Source organism: Elaeis guineensis, chromosome 1 (genome assembly GCF_000442705.2).
Source record: "Elaeis guineensis isolate ETL-2024a chromosome 1, EG11, whole genome shotgun sequence".
NCBI lineage: Eukaryota > Viridiplantae > Streptophyta > Magnoliopsida > Arecales > Arecaceae > Elaeis > Elaeis guineensis.
The window spans coordinates 140,508,001-140,524,804 of record NC_025993.2 but is presented as its reverse complement, the minus strand read 5'-3'; the positions used below and the strand labels follow the sequence as shown (position 1 = coordinate 140,524,804).

Sequence of the window (16,804 nt, the reverse complement as noted above, 5' to 3'; positions counted from 1 at the left end):
TTAATTCAATCAATTTTATATCAAGCTCATCCCAATCCTCTTCGAGTTTAGAAACATCATTACCATCGACATTAATTGTGGGTGTATGTGGACCTTTAATTATCGCTCTCTAAAGTTGATAATCTAGTACTTGAATACACATATGTGTTTTTCAATAAGTATAATTTGTTCTATTGAGCAAGGATGGTCGGTTGGTTGATTGCCCCTGGCAAGAAAGGCACTCATTTGGGTTGCCATTTGATCTTAATTCTTGATCGTTGGATCAAATATTGCTGAGTACCAAGCTCTGATATCATTTATTGCCTAGCAAGACAACCCAAGAGGGGGGTGAATTAAATTTTCAAAAATTTAAACAAGATATGTGCTGATTTTACAAAATAGTGAGGAATGAGTGAGTGCAGAAAATTATGCAATCAAGTAAGCTAAAATATAGAAAAGATGGAAAGAAGAATAGAAGGCAAGCAACACACAAACATCATAATTTTTATAGTGGTTCGATGTCCCCAACACTTATGTCCACTCGCCAAGACCCTCTTAGGAATTTTCACTATAATCTGTTTAAAATTACAGTCAGATAGTTTTTTTCGGGCTCACTATCCAAAATCCAGTTGGTTTTGCACGGGATCACCAACCAAAACCTACCCAAGCCAACCCTTGGCTTACAATCCAATTACAAAGCTTGGATGAGCCTATCCCCTAGCTTCAATCTCCAATTGAAGCTAATTACAGCAGAATAGATGAAAACAAAATAATAAAACTACAAAGCTCCTTAATGAGTAAATGATTGTCGATGAAGCTTGTGGAATCTCTTTTTAAGGAAACTTTTTAGTTGAGGGAGTTGTCTTCTTGTTGAAAAGGCTCTCTTGACTTGATTGTTTAGATGGTTAAGGAATGAAAGCTCTCTATTCAATGCTTCGTGGCCTTTTCTTGTTGTTTTTCATTTTTCTCTTTGATTCTCTCTTTCTTGTCTTGTCAATCAATTGTTGAAAGTATTAAATCACTATTTGAAAGTTCAAAAAGCCATTTTGACCATTGGAATCCAAAATAGAGCTGTTGGGCATATTTCTGCAAAGTTCTGAAAATTCTGCGGAACTAGCCGTGGGAATTCGACTCGATTTAGATTGGACTCGAGTCGACTAGAATGGCCTTCGAGTCTGCCTTCTCGAAAATCCAACACTCTGTCTTTTCCTGCAACTTCAACTCGAATAACTCGAGTCGACTCAATCTGCCGCTCGGTGCTTCAATTTTCTATTCTGAATAATTATATTTCTGTCATTTCTCATCCAAATCGGCTTGAGTGAAATTTAAGTCAACTCGAGGCTATGCCAGCTGAAACATTGGCATGCCAGAACTTTTTCTTCTGATTTTCAGCTTAAGTCGACTCAAATTCTGCTTGAGTCGACTCAAGATGCCCTCAACTGAATTTTTTCTGAACTTTTTTAAATTAAAAGATGTTTTGATTCCAATCTTTTGATGACCTTTCACACTTTAATTTCAAAGTTCCTTCACTCCAATTAAGCTTCCAAAATCTTTTCCTTCGAATTTGTTTGAGTCTTAAGGATCAATCTTTTGATACCTACTAATTTATCTGAAACATCATCTTAATGAAACTATTAGACAAATCATATACTCAAACATTTTGCTATTCATCAAAATCAATTTCTAGGGTCAACAAAAGCAAATTTAGTATTCCCGTTCTTTTGCAATTGCAAAAAGAACAAACTATTTGGTTTCAAATTCCCAGTCAACTCCTAGTTGCTATAGAATTTCTACTTCAAGCTAAATTTGAAGAAATGTTGCTTTTCAATTCCTTTTCACTTTTGAATTCCTAGTCGACTTAAGATTCCTAGTTGATGCAGAATTCCAAGTTAAAAAGGATTTATTAACAATTCAAAAACAAAGTTTCAAAATCTAGTTTGCTTTTGAAGTCCTAGTTGCTGTCGAATTCCTAGTCTATTCAATTTCTTATTGCTTTAAAATTTCCTGCTTGAGTTATGAGTGCTTTACAATCCAAAATTCCCACCCTGTGGTTTGAGGGATCGTTCCGGTCCCATTGGTTTATCCTAGAAGTATTTAAACCATGTTCGCTAAACACTCATAGGCATGCCATACCCTATACATGCAACCTAAACTAGGTGCCACCTGCTAAAGCAATTGAACCCTAGTTGCTAGATCCCACCCTGCTTTGAAAGAAGTTTTAGCTCCCTGCATCATGTCAACATTAAGCAGAATTCTTCAAGGTGGAACGTAATCCAATGACAACCTCAGCTCAATGTAAGTGGTTGTTCCGACAACACCCAGGACATTGTCTGTAACCAACCAATGCCGGAAAGCTATCTTCAAGCACAGAAACTAACAAACACCAAGCCATAGAAAGCCTACTTAGCAAAGTTTCAATGACAAAAAAAGTCTTATTGCAGAAATCCCAGCTTGCATATACACAAGCACAATAGATGCATCAACATGAGTAACCAAATAGAAAGTACCAATCCATGAGTGGACACATGGGAGTAGCTAATGTCAAGGATCGAGCAATCAATCAAACGGATAACTTCACTCCAGCAACATTCTTGAGCAGGATAGTGCAAGTTCATTCTATGACCAGACTTGCAAATCACCTATGTTGAGTCTGATATGAAGATATCTCCATTATATTTAGATTAAAGTGGAAGACATTTATTAGTATTCAAATGCTGAAGCTTTTACTCCTTGGCTCCTTTCCATTATAGACTAATTTTCGTACTATCACATGACGAGCTTATTTCTATATTTTAAGAGTAAGCTTAAGGGTAAAGCCTGGAATTGGTGGATGATAATTGGAGGCTACAAGCAGCACTATCCAATCTAAGGTTGTTTCTCAGACAACTTCTAGGGATAGTGCTGCTAAGAATAGGAAACTTAGTCTGTTACTCATTCTAGTGGTTCTATAGATGATATTTGTTCTAGTGGTTCTTCAGTACACTATCATCATTGTCACAATAGAGGTCACATAGCTGCATGTTGTCCTCAGCAAGCTTTAGCTTTAAAGCAGGAGTCTAATGATCCACAAGAGGTTATGGACCAAGTAGTAGATCCCATAAAATATTCTTGAGATGAGGTAGAGTTTGAGGATGATTTAGAGGTAATAACTACTATTGTGATGTAGTGAGGTCTGTTTTGTCCACTACCATGGATAATGAGTGAGAGCACACTATTATTTTGACCGCTGCCAAACCCTCAAATAAGGATTCTAAATCTAAGAATAAATCACTCCCTCAGGCTCCTATTAAAAAGGGTATCTATATCTTGAACCATAAATTTAGATGCAAAATTAAAAATGAGTAATATGGACTATAAACTTACTTCTGATGTGCATTCTAGGGCCAAGGATTTTAATAGAGGAGATAATATCATGGCTCGCATTCATCCAAAATATTTGTCGAAAAGTTCCTCCCAAAATTGCATGCCTAAGCCATTGGCCCATTCTCCATCATTAGAAAACTTGGACCTAATGCATATTTACTTGATTTACCTAATCATATAAAAACTACACTTGTTTTCAATCTAGAGAACTTAGGGTCTGTTTGGGATGATATAGCTTTTGGCCAAAAAGTAATTTTTAGTACAAGTTGTGTTTTGATGTCAAAAGCTACTTTAAGACAAAGTAGTTTTTTTGGCTGTCAATATCCTAAAACTATTCTAAAGCTGTAGAAATAATTTGCTGTCTATTTGATTAACAAATCCAAAAGCTGCTTTTGAATGACAAAATGACCAAAAAGGACAAATATCTAAAATGATTCTAAAATTGTTTGGATATAAAATTCTCTATTTTATTTTTTTCTCATCTTTCTTTTTGTATATTTTTTTAAAGTTATCCACTTTCTTTCATTAGGCGGGGATGGACATGAGATGAGATTAATCGAAGAAAGGGTCCTGATACACAAAAAAGTCAACAAAAAAGGGTCGTGATGTGGATGGAGATGAAAGGAGATCAATGTCAAGAAAGAAAAAATCTTGATAGACAAAAAAAATCGAAAAAAGGGGGGAGATGGGAGGAGATTAATAATCTGAAAGTCAAAAAAAAGGGGACATAGATGGAGATGATAGGAGATGGAGATGAGAAAACATTAATCGGAGATATGGCTAGAGATGAGATGAAATTAATTTGAAGAAAGAAAGAGTTTTGATAGACAAGAAAGTTGGACAAAAAGAGATGTAGTCTTGATAGACAAGAAAGTCGGACAAAAGAAAACATAAACAGAGATGAGAGAAGATGAATAATCCTAGAAGTCGGAAAATAGGAGACATAGATAAAGATGAGAAGAGACTAATCGGAGATATGGATGGAGATAAAATGAGATTAATCTGAAGAACAAGTCTTGATAGACAAAAAAGTGGAAAAAGAGATGTGCAACTGTGCAAGGGGTACTGAGACAGTAACACGTAATTTTTCTTAAAAAAACTAACTTTCCACAAACGCGATATTTAGCTTACAGTGCTACATCCATAGAAAGTAGGAGGTAAGCTTTACGTAAACCACGTTTTGAAAAATCTTAAACAAAATCCGAAATTATGTTTAAATTGTAGCCAAACACTCGAAATTCTATTTTTAAATCCGAAATCATTTTTAATGAGTACAAATGCACCCCTAAACATGTACTTATTATCTTATCGAGGTACCTTAGAACCTCTTGCTTTGCCATCTAATATTCCTGCAGGTACTTCAACTCCTAAGGCGCAATATTTTCTACAGCAAAGAGATGAGATTGAAGCAGTTTTGGATAATGAGATTGTTATTTCTTCTAATGGTTGCTTGTATCATTATCTTATGCAATAGGAAGGCTCATCTAATGCTTCTTGGATCACGGAGGATGAGTTTCGTACCTTGAATCCTGATATGCTCGAGCAATACTATGGTCAAACTCTCTAGAGTTGAGTTCTTCCAATCAGGAGAGCATGATGGAGGACCATCTAATAAGAAATCTAGGTGCACTTCTATTAGGCACAAATATAGAGATTAAAAAATTATTTTATTTCAGAATTAGAGAATTTTATTTTTACAAGAGCTCCAGGACTAGAATTTTATGAACTCTAGGATAGAATATTATTAGCACTTTAGTATTTTATTTTTATGCAGACTCTTGTTAGGATATTGGGTTATCTGCATAAATCCATTACCATATTAATTGAGAATATAATTTGCATTATTGAGATTTGACAATACACAATATTAAGCCACCCTCTCCCTTTGCCTTCTTCTCCTCCTCTTCTCTTCCCTCTTCGTCTTCTCTTGCCTTTTTCTATCCTACATCCAAAGAGGTTTTCAGAGGCTGATTTCAAGGAGTCTATGGTAAAAGGCTGGAAAACCAAGACTAATTCTAATAAGATGGTTTCTTTTAAAGCAAACATCCATTTTCTTCATTGATCTTTTCTATAGAGATAGTAGGAAGGGAGAAATTATAACCATAGAGGCTAGACTGTGTTGAAAAGTAGAGAAGAGCCATAAGAAATAAAATAAGGATGCTTTACATAATCCAGCGTCGCACGTATTGTATATAAGTCATTCTTTCACTAGATAAAAAGTATGTCCTACTAAGATATAGATCTATTGTTAAGAGTGTTATTAAACTCAGTTGGTCCTTTTATAAATGGTACAAGATGAAAGCATAATTTTTCTTTTATGATTTGAGAACTTACATTAATGAACTGCACAGCTTCAAAGGGAGGTTATGGGCAGCATGTCTAGAGATTATATTTTAATACATTAATTAAAAGTAATAATATTTTAGTAAAATACTATAATTAACAATATTAATAATACTAATAATATTAATGACCTTTTATTTAACAATATTAATAAACTAATAATACTAATGATCTTCTAATAAAAATAGTATTTTGTAGCGAAAAATAATTTTATATTAATAATAATTTTAGAATATTAATAATATTTAATTATATATCAATGTATTAATAAAATAATATTTCTAATGAAACTGATAAAATATTTATTAATAAAATAGCATTTTATATATAATAAAATATCTTATTTTGTAAATTATTATATAATTAATAAAAATTATTTTAAGGGTAGTATATGTATCTCATGCATTTCATGGGTTATATGCTAGTTCTAATATTCAATTTGGATCCTTGCCAAAGAAAGTAGAAGTCAACGTGGCATTTACTTTGTCTTATATCTTCCAATCAAGGACTGATCAACCACCCTTCATAGAAGGAGATATAGATGAGCAAAGTGAGTGCCTTGAAATCTTATATGCAAAAGAAGTTGATGACTCAGTCCAAGAGCAATCGAAGAATGAATAGTCCTGGCCAGTAGAGGTAGCCATAATGGAATCCAGCCATGACACAGCCTAAGTGTTGTTTTAGAAACTTACCAATGAAATGGGTTAAACATATTAAGCCTCTATATGTTGATATGCGTATGTTTGGGAGACCGATATGGCAAACACTAGTAGACAATAATGCAATAGTTAATATAAGGTCGGGATCAATCATGAAGAAACTTGGAAAAGGAGACAATGATCTACTCATAGCAGATGTAGTGGTAACTACATGAGCAAATCATGTAAACCTACTGAAGTCTAGTCGGTCCATTTGTAGGCGGGATCGAGAACTTCAACAACCGCCTTCTTTGCGATTGAAACTGCTACCACATACAATGCATTGCCTAATCATGATTGGATCCATGTGAACTACTGTGTGCCTTCATCTCTCCATCCATTCATGGTGTTGTGGAACCTAGATGCAAAATAAGGGAAAGACTAAGTAGAAAATGTCATGATGAACAATAGATCTTTCTGCTAAATGCCAATGTGACTGAAACCAGACTCTATGATGAGAATCTTGGTCTTATAACATTCACAGAACAAGATAGATATGGAAGGCCAACTAACCTTGCAGCCTCAAATGTTGTGAAGACTAATTTTGTTGGTTTATCCTATGTTCTGAAAATGTTGCAGCCAATGGGTATTGAGAAGCTGATTAGTCCAATATAGTAGCTATGGCAAGAATTGTGAAGCATTTGAGGCTGTGAAGGAAGCTATGGAATAGGTTCACAACTTATACAGTAACAGAGCAACTCCTGGGGACATCGACTTGTGTGGCCAAGTTTGTTCATGAAGAAGATACATCAGATGAGGTACTATTTAGCAACTCAACCTAGCATTGTCCATCGATCCTTTAGTTGTCATTTATTTAAGGGTAGACTAAAAAGTGACCTACTTTTACAGCTGGATTGGAGTTTAGAACATCAAGATAAGATGATCTTGTTGTTGAAGAATGACCGAGATTTTTTTTTTTGGATACAAGCAGGCCATTACATCGTTCTAGTATGAGTACAGCCCAAAAAATCAAAATACAAAATATCTCATAGGACCCAAGGGCAATCATCGTTTTGACGCCAGATCCAATCTCCGACGTGCTCGACAACAAAAGATGCGACCCAATCCATGGCGTTGTTCACCTTTCGGAAGATATACCGGACAGACATCATGGTAGCATGATGAAGGGACCTCCAGATATCGTCGAGCAGCAAATAAACCTCCAGATACTTCATCTTGTCTCGGATGCAGCCGATGACTATGATTGAGTCACCCTCAACGAAGATCCTCTCCGCTCGCAGCTCCTGCCTCAAGTAGATGATGCCCGCCTAAGCAACGTGGAGCTCCGCTCTGAGGACAGACGGCTCGAAGAGATGTGAGCCCCCTACAGCCAACAATCTACCACCCAGGCCCCAAATAACATAGCCCGCACCACCTCTCCCATCCCTAACACTACCATCAAAGGACCAAGATTTCTTTGCTTGGTATTTACATAGAAATGCTAGGGCCCTTGGCTAAACATCAACTGCCAATTAAAGAAGGATTTAAATCTTACATTCAGCTGAAGAGAAGAATGTCAATTGAATTAACTCTAAGGGTCCATTATTTGGTGGATAAATATCATGAAAAATGGGTCAACTTTCTCATTGACCAACTTATCCATATTCTTATGCTTTTCTAAGTGGATAAGTTATTTTCCATAGGGAGCATTTACCCATGAAATGGAAGAAAAGACTTACTCACCTAGAAGATGGATAAGTCATTATCCCATCAGCCAAAAAAATATTTTTTTATTTTGTTCCTAAAATATCCCTAATCATGTAATAATATAACATAATATATATTATTATCATTATAATATAATATATAATAATATTATATTATATTATATATAGTATAATATAATGTCTAATATTATAGTAGAATAAAATATATTATTTATATCATATTATGATATATTAAATTAGATATAATATAATATAAACCATAATATATATGATAGATATATTTATATATAAAGGGTATTATGGAAAATATAGATAGATCTTAGCAACTTATCAGAGAAAGTAGTAATGAAAAAGAATATTGATAATAGATTTTGAAACCATTTTCCAATACATAAAAAGAACATGGGTAAATTATTTTTTGTCTAAATGTTGCCTACGAAATACTTATCCAACAAAATAGAGATTCCCAGGTAAGTTATTTGCCCTCCTAAGAATGGGCCCTAAAAGTAAAGGAGATTCAAAGATTTTCAAGGCCAAATTCATCATCAAGAGTGTCAACCATCATATTTGTATTGGATTCCTCATCAGTTGGCCTAAGATCCTAAAGAATCCCTAAACTAGAGATGGATATCCCATGATTTAAGTAAAGGTATTGGTCGAGTGACCAAAAACAGAGGGCGGCAAAGAGAAGGGCCCGATGTTCAACATGAAGGAACCTAAAGAATGAAATAATATTTGAGTCTATTTTGCTCCTAAACCAATTTCTTCTATCAAAAAATCTCGTCAAACCAAGTATCCCAAAGGCTTGACTTAGTAGGCCAAGACCAATGAGGGTTGAAGTACTTCCAGATTGATGTCCTAAAGAGGAGAAGAAAGGATGCTTGATTCAAAGATGGGCCCAAGACAAGGAAGCTAGAAGGTCAAGTAGTAATACCTAAGAATCCACAAACTTGGGAAGAATAGATCTTTCTAATTGCTCTTCTTTTTCTCAACTTGTTAGGCTTTAGATTAGGCCAGGTTGACCAAGTCAAGGTTACGATAAAGAGGGTTTGCGTAGAGAACCAAAAGAAGTTTTAAAAAATTAGGGTTCTTAACATAACAAAAAAAGAGAAGAATAGAAACCTTTATAAAAGGCCGGGTGCACTGGACCAAGATGTATGGGAAGGATCCCTATGGATTATAGATCTTTAGGATGGCATGTGTCACATATACCACTTAATGTGACCGATGGGAATGTAGAAATATGATGCTTGTAGCTGTCACCCTTGGTAGAAGCAGCAACTTTGCTGTGCCACTAATGAAGAATCCGAATAGGTAATGAAAACCTATCAAACGCGGGATCCAAATAATGGAGGTGGTGCCAGGTATATTCCATCACCCTCTTGACTGTTGGCAAACGAGATGTGGAGGATATTTCAAATAATGACTCTTGATTGTTGGTTGGAGTCATCAGATGTGTTTGAAAATGACATATGACAACATCACAAACAATTCCAAAATAAGTGTGCAAGCACCATATAGTGTTATCAAGACAGGCTGAGTGATCTTGACCGAGGACTGTCGAATTGAACCCCATGCCGGCTGACTGGCAGCACGGTTCGATATGGATCCATGCCGAGCCAAACCGATAGGGCAAAGAAGGGGAGAGGGAGAAGAAAGAGAGGAAGAGGGAGAGACAAGGAGAAAGAGAGGAAGAAAGGGAGGAGGGAGAGGGAGAGAAAGAGAGGACCTCTGACGGCCAGGCCATCCGAGCTCTTGCCGAGCTCGATAAGGGCAAAGGGAGGGAAGAAGAGAGAGGGGACAATCTTACAGGTCACTAGAGGCCCTCGAAGGCCTCTGGATGGATGGCAATGCCGTCGAGAGCTCTCTAACGGCCAGCGAGCTAGCTTCGAGGGAGCTAAGGGTGGCCGAGGCCGGAGGAGGGCCTCCACCCTCTAGTTCGAAATAGGGGTTCGTCCCGATTTCATAATTCTTTTTGGTTTTTAACAAGCAAAGTCGGCAGCTTTTCTTTTGTAGTTTCGGTTGAAGTCAACCAACTGAAATTACAAAAAAAAAAGGTGAAGTCGGCAACTGTATTGCCAATTTCGTCTATTAAAAATTTAAAAAAAATTACGAAATAAAGGTTTACCTATTTCGAACTGGAGGAGGGTTGAGGCCCTCCTTCAGCCTCGACCGCCCTTAACTCTCTCGGAGCTGGCTCGCCAACTGTCAGAGAGCTCGCAGCGGCGTCGCTATCCGTCCAAAGGCCTCTGAGGGCCTCCTGTGATCCGTAAGATCTCCCCCTCTCTCTTCCCTCTCTCTGCTCTTATCAAGCTCGACAAGAGCTCAGATGACCTCTAGCGGCCTCCGACGGCCCTCTCTTGCTCTCTCTCTCTCCTTCTCTCCCCCCTTTCTCTCTTCTTCTCTTTCTCCTCCCTCCCTCCGAGATGGCCACTATGCCGTTTTGCACATCAGAACTAGACCAGTACCCTACCGGTATGTTTCGGCACAATCTGAACCATCTGATTCGGGACGGTTCGATGAACATTGATCTTGACAAAGAGAGGTAATGGCCACCAAAAAATTCCAGCTAAGGATGGTAGGCTAAATCAAAAGGATTCAGAGGATAGACCAAGAATACAAAAAACTGACTGATTGAACCAAATAGGTCAAAAGTGCACAAGAAGGCCCAAGTACATACTTAGGAAAATTTTACAAGCTGTTATGTTATAGGCTAAGCATGGGTGCCTAAGTCTTTGGCAATGATGATGGAAAATATTAGCTCAGTTAGTTGAAAAATAATTACCAGGTAACATAACATGAAAGCTAGAGGAAGGGCTCCAAATTTAAAGCTAATGTTGGTAATTAACGAGGAAAAATGCAAAATGATAGCATTTATCCAAGTGGTTGGTAAGAAGAACGTGACAACAATGGGCATATAGATGTGAAATTGCAAACAAGAAAAAGGGGATCTATGAATGAAGCATTAGACCAATTTTGTGTTATCTTTATCTATTCATCTTTTAAACAAATTTCCTTTTATATATCTTTAGTCTTCAATAGCATAGAATTTAGTTATCCCCCTCTCTATATGGGCAGCAATTTGATGGTTATGTCTTTAAATTTCAAGGCAATTGAACCCATCTACTTCTCTCTTTTATTCTGATGACAACCAGGGGCAATTATCTGACCTAGCCATTAACCAATTTTCCTTTCCATCTCATCTCAAGAGGAAAACAGGTTCCTTACCTGCATCAAACTATGGTTCAAGAAGGTTCACAACAAGTCAAAAGACTTGCAGCTAGGGGTGAAAGTAATATGGATAATATGCATCCAGATCCGTTTTCGCATCGAAATCAATCCGGATATGGACAAAAATTTGAGAATCCAACTAATATCCATATCCGTATCCATATCCAGCAAAGAAAAATGAATATGGATATGGATAGACAACTATGCGATCCATACCTAAATATCCGGATCTACTTGGAACCCTATATAATTTTATATAGCACTTATTAATTTTTAAGAAAATATACAATCATATAAATATGCTATTAACTTGATTTATCATCTATTTAGTAATATCTTTGATTCTGTAGTCATAAAGTTTAATTATCCAACTTATATTCATAATTATATCCATACTTCCAATATCCAATTATATCTATATTCATTTAAAACAAATATGGATATAAATTTTTGCATCCGAATAATATCCATACCATATTTGTATTCGTCAGACAAAACAAATATGGATATGAATATGTTGATATCTGATCCATATCCGATCCGGTTTCAGCCCTACTTGCAGCTTAAAACCCTCAAATTGTAACAACAAAATTACAGTGTTGTCCTTATAAGATGTGTGAACCTATATGCATGTGTGGAAATTTTTATTTTAAGCACATGACATTCATATTGATCAAAATTTTATAATTATGATACTAGAGAAAGCAATTTGAATAGGTTCTTCCAGAGCATGTAATGAGTAATGACAGCAGATCTACTACACAGTACTACTAACTGAACAGCAACAACTATGAAGATTCATTTAAAGAAAAAAGTTACCTGGCAAAGCATCAAACTTTTGAGAGGGCAGGGATGGCAAGCTCCATTAAGAATATGATGATGTATCGCAATGCCATCAAGAGAGAGAATTGGCTCAGATGGTATGCCCCAATGATTTGTTTCCACAGCAAGAACTGGCGTTGCTATGATCAAGGAATTATACAATGATGAATATTTTTCCCATGCTGTGCTTTCTAGAGATCGCTCTTTCAAAGAATTAAATTACCTTTCAACTCTCTCGGTAGAGTTTCTTCATGCCAACAAAAGTTTAAATCACTTTGCTTAAATCAAATGCTACTAACCCTCTTTGCTTAAATCAAATGCTGCTAAGCCAGTTATCTCTAAGTAACGACTGTCCTATGTGCAATCAAAACTAATCCAGCTGAACTAGCAATACACCGATGAAATTGGAGAACAAGGAAGAAGATCATTGGGTTTCAATAATTGCGAGTCTGCTTTACAAACTGCTCCAAAACCCTATTGTACAACTTCAGGGCCTCCATTTTGCCCTCCCTTGCAATGTCCTATCAATCAAAACAGCACTCTCAAGACTCCCAGAAATACATCATTCTCTGAAAGAATTACTTCGAAAAAGTGCCACCCATGTCATGTTGACCCTACATGTAATGTCACTGGTTACAATGCTGTCATAGGATGAAAGAAGCCTTTCAAGCTTTGTGGTTGGGTTTTTTGATGGAAGTGGAGAAATGGCATCATGGAGCCACTTTGCAATCATCATGACACTGCTCACTGGTGTAATGGGAGCCATTTTGGAGCTATTAGGATAATTAACACTTAAGGAGATGTAGGAGAATGAGAAGTCGACAGGCTTGTCATTGTCCCGGCTGGTGAGCCAAATGCATCAAATTTCCACTGCATTGATATAAATGGACCATAAATAATTTGTTGTTTAAAAAAAAATTATATTCAGTTGCAAAGCTATACTTGCATGGTTAAACCAATATACCCTCATGCTGCATGAGCTAATGGCATCTCCAGATAAGCTCCTAGTACCAAGTAAATTGTCCTCGCTGGTAATAAGCATGTGTTCATCTAGATAACTAACTGTATCATCATAAACTCCCTCTAAAATAAGAAGACTTGATTGCAATACTTTCCCCCTAGAAGATACTCAAAATATGTCAAGCCACCTGCCATAGTGATGATGCCGAAGAACTTGTTGTAAGGCAATAAAAAAATGTTGGCAACCCCATACACAATAACAATGACAAGAAAAAATAAGACTTTTGGACCTGTGTTGGTACAATCTAGATTCTGTTTTGATTTCTGAAAGAAGAAACAGTTTCTTGTTCAAAATATCTGCAATTGAATTGTTAACTTATCTATCATTCTCTTTAAGTCATCTTCAGAAGTATGATATTTGTCACAAGAGGAAGCAAGAAGGTTCACGCCCTTGTGGATCTCTTAACCGAAGCAAAGATACAAACCACATACACCAGATCTAACATTATCATTCATGAAGCTAGAAGCATTGAAAGACAAAAACAGAAAAAACCACTTTTATGGGCCCAAAGGATCATTACCAAAGTGAAGGGAATGTTGAGTAGGAAAATTTCTGAAGTGTTTGGGTATGTGAAGAATGAGTGTGGCTTGTCACATAATCACCAAACATGTCATAGCCTCTTAAATGTAAACTTCATCAATGCTCACTGATTGCAAGAATAAAATACTGCACATGAGCATGCTCCATTTGGAATAAACAGAAAAATGGAGCACGAAACCCCAGAAGAATGATGATCAAGAGGAAAAACTAACCAGTATCGACACTTATTTATCTGTACATATCACCAGATCTTTAAAATGGCTAACTGAATGCATATGCTGCGCGAAGAACAACAACCATCCAAAATGATGACAGTTGGAGACATATTCCATACTTCTAGAATCTGCAGATTGTTGAGCATTGGTCATGTCCTCCAGCAAGAAGAATTGTTTATATGCTTTATTGCACAACCTGATATACCATATCATGGTCATAAGCTAAAGCTATCATGACTTACGTGGGACAAATGATTGAATAAAGAATTAAAAGCACAAGCAATTGTGCTTACTTAAATAGGTAACTAATAAGTAGATGATCGAGCAGCACAGCTGGCAAGTGTATATTTAAAAATCATACATTAAATAAGAAAAGCATAATCAATATATTGTTATGCTCAAATTACTTCTTGTATGACTAGATCAGACATGTACTTCCAAGTTCATCAAACCAAAGAAACATTCATGTGCTAATATTGTTGCTAGATGAAGTAAGAATAGAATTAGAAATCCAAGGGTTGATATTTCTAGCAACCGTGAGTAATTGGCAAGTACAAGGATTCATTAGTCTCTCCCATGCCCATCCTACAGATTACAGAAGATATTTCTAATGCACTAACACTCTTACCACCTTTGCAGAAAATGGATCAAATACAGATCGGATACTAACATATCCATATTTATATCCATATTCATCCTTATTTGTTCTAAACGGATACGGATACAAGTCGGATATTAGAGCTGAAACTGGGTTGAACATAGATCAGATAACAATATATCCATATCTATATATATTGTGTTTGATGAATGCAGATACAGATACGCATGTCAGTTGGATGCAAAAATTCATATTTATATTTATTTTAAATGGATATGAATACAAATCGGATCGTAGAAGCATGGATATAAATATGGATATAAGTCGGATAATTAAACTTTATGAACATAAAATCAAAGACATTACTAAGTGGAAGGTATATCAAGTTAACAACAAATTAATATGGTCATTTATATTCCTTAAAAGTTCATGAGTGATATATAAAATTAAATAGGATTACAAATAGAGTCAAATATTTGGATATAGATTAGATGATTGTTTTTTCATAACCATATTCATTTTTCTTTAGTGGATATGGATACAAACATAGATATTAGTCAGATACTGAAATTTATATACACATCTGGATATATTTGGATATGAAAATGGATCTAAACAAATATTATCCAATCCAATTTCGCCATAAATAAATAAATATATCATGGAGAAGACTTAGGGGTGAAAGTAGTATGGATATTATCTATCCGAATCTATTTTCATATCCAAATCAATCAAGATATGGACAGAAATTTGAGAATCTGACTAATATCTGTATCCGTTAAAGAAAAATAGATATGGATATAGCTAGCAACTATCCAATGTGTATCCGAATTTACATGTAATCTTATAAAATTTTATATAGCACTTATTAATTTTTAAGAAAAATATACAATCATATAAACATGTTATTAGCTTGATTTATCATTTATTTAGTAATATCTTTAATTCTGTAGTCATAAAATTTAATTATCTAAGTTATGTCTGTAATTATGTCCATACTTTCAGTATTCGAATTGTATCCGTATCCATTTAAAACAAATATGGATATGAATTTCTACATCAGAATGATATCCGTATTCATATTTTTATTCATCTGACAAAAAAATATGGATATGGATATGCTGGTATCCAATCCAGTTTCAGCCCTAAGAAGACCGCAACCCTTCAACCCAAGTCTGTTGAGGGCAGAACTTTACTTGCTCAGATCAGTCAACTAAGCAACATTCACCTATAAGTCCTTCAACTGCTCATCAAATGTTATAGACCACAAAGAATGCCATATGGATGTCATAAATGTTTAAATTAAAATTCGTTCCCATCAATTTCTCGCATCATGCCTCTTCTCCCAATCAGAACGTCCAATGAGAATATGACGACAATAAAAGATAAGCGTGGCATCTCTTTGACGGAAAGCTCAACACTATATTTCCAAAGACGCACGTAATAAAGCAAAATGGATCACATAGACTTCACAGTATTTTGAGAAGAAAATGAAAAGAAAAGAACAGGAAAATTACCTTAGCTTAGCAGCCCTCAGTATTTGGCATCACATGACCTGCCTTTTTTCTTTATCCTTCTTCACCTCAGCCTTCCCTGGTTCCTCTGCAACTCCTCAGGCTGAAAGATTTCATCTTTAGACCATTAACAAAAAGAATCGGAAGAGATAAAAATAGAGAAAAAGGAAATTTACCGATCATAGGCATGTTAGCCAAGAGATACTTCTTGCTTTCCTCCATGTTCTCACCAAGAAAAAGTATTTGCCATCGCTTGCCTCTCAATGCTCTCACCAAGGGCCATTTCCTTCAGCTCAAACCAGATTGCCAACTCAGATCACATGCACAAAAGAAAAGAAGAACAAAAACAAGAAATAAAAATAAAGGAAACAGATCGAAGAAAGAACCAAAAGAGACCTTGCGAAGATGACCGAATTGAGCCTCCGCATCCATCGGTCCACCGCCATCATCCGTACTCGAAGAAGCGCAGGCCTCGCGGCCTCCGCATCCATCGAACTAGCGCCCATCAATTCAAGCCGCTGCCTTTCCAAAACTTAATCAATCTATCATCCCAAAAACTTGGAGATTTCGAAAAGCGGAGCGAGGGGAGATATGCACGAAGTTACCCACTCGATCCTCCCGATCCGTGGCTGGGAGACCGGGAGCAAGCGCCGGAGACGGCCTATCAGACGGTTATTTTGCCGCCGGGGACTCGAATCGGATCCTAATGGGCCTCGGCTTGACGAATTCCAAAATCTCCTTGTTCTCTCCTTTTTTTCTCCTCTTCTTTTGTTTTTTATTTATTTTTTATCTCCGGGTTTTATATGGGAAAAT

The 16,804-nt window shown here is 36.2% G+C and overlaps 1 long non-coding RNA gene across 1 annotated transcript in view; it reads right to left on the bottom strand.

Moving 5' to 3' along the window:
* The window catches only part of LOC105060366 (retinoblastoma-related protein), a 35,657-nt gene extending 19,175 nt beyond the window's left edge, over nucleotides 1-16,482 (bottom strand). Inside the window, exons 1-5 of the long non-coding RNA XR_012139977.1 lie at nucleotides 16,388-16,482; nucleotides 16,197-16,277; nucleotides 13,910-14,075; nucleotides 13,068-13,387; nucleotides 12,101-12,973 (exon numbers count right to left, since the gene is read on the bottom strand). This is a non-coding gene — a long non-coding RNA (retinoblastoma-related protein). The remainder of the gene's footprint in view (nucleotides 1-12,100; nucleotides 12,974-13,067; nucleotides 13,388-13,909; nucleotides 14,076-16,196; nucleotides 16,278-16,387) is intronic.
* Nucleotides 16,483-16,804: the final 322 nt, after the last annotated feature.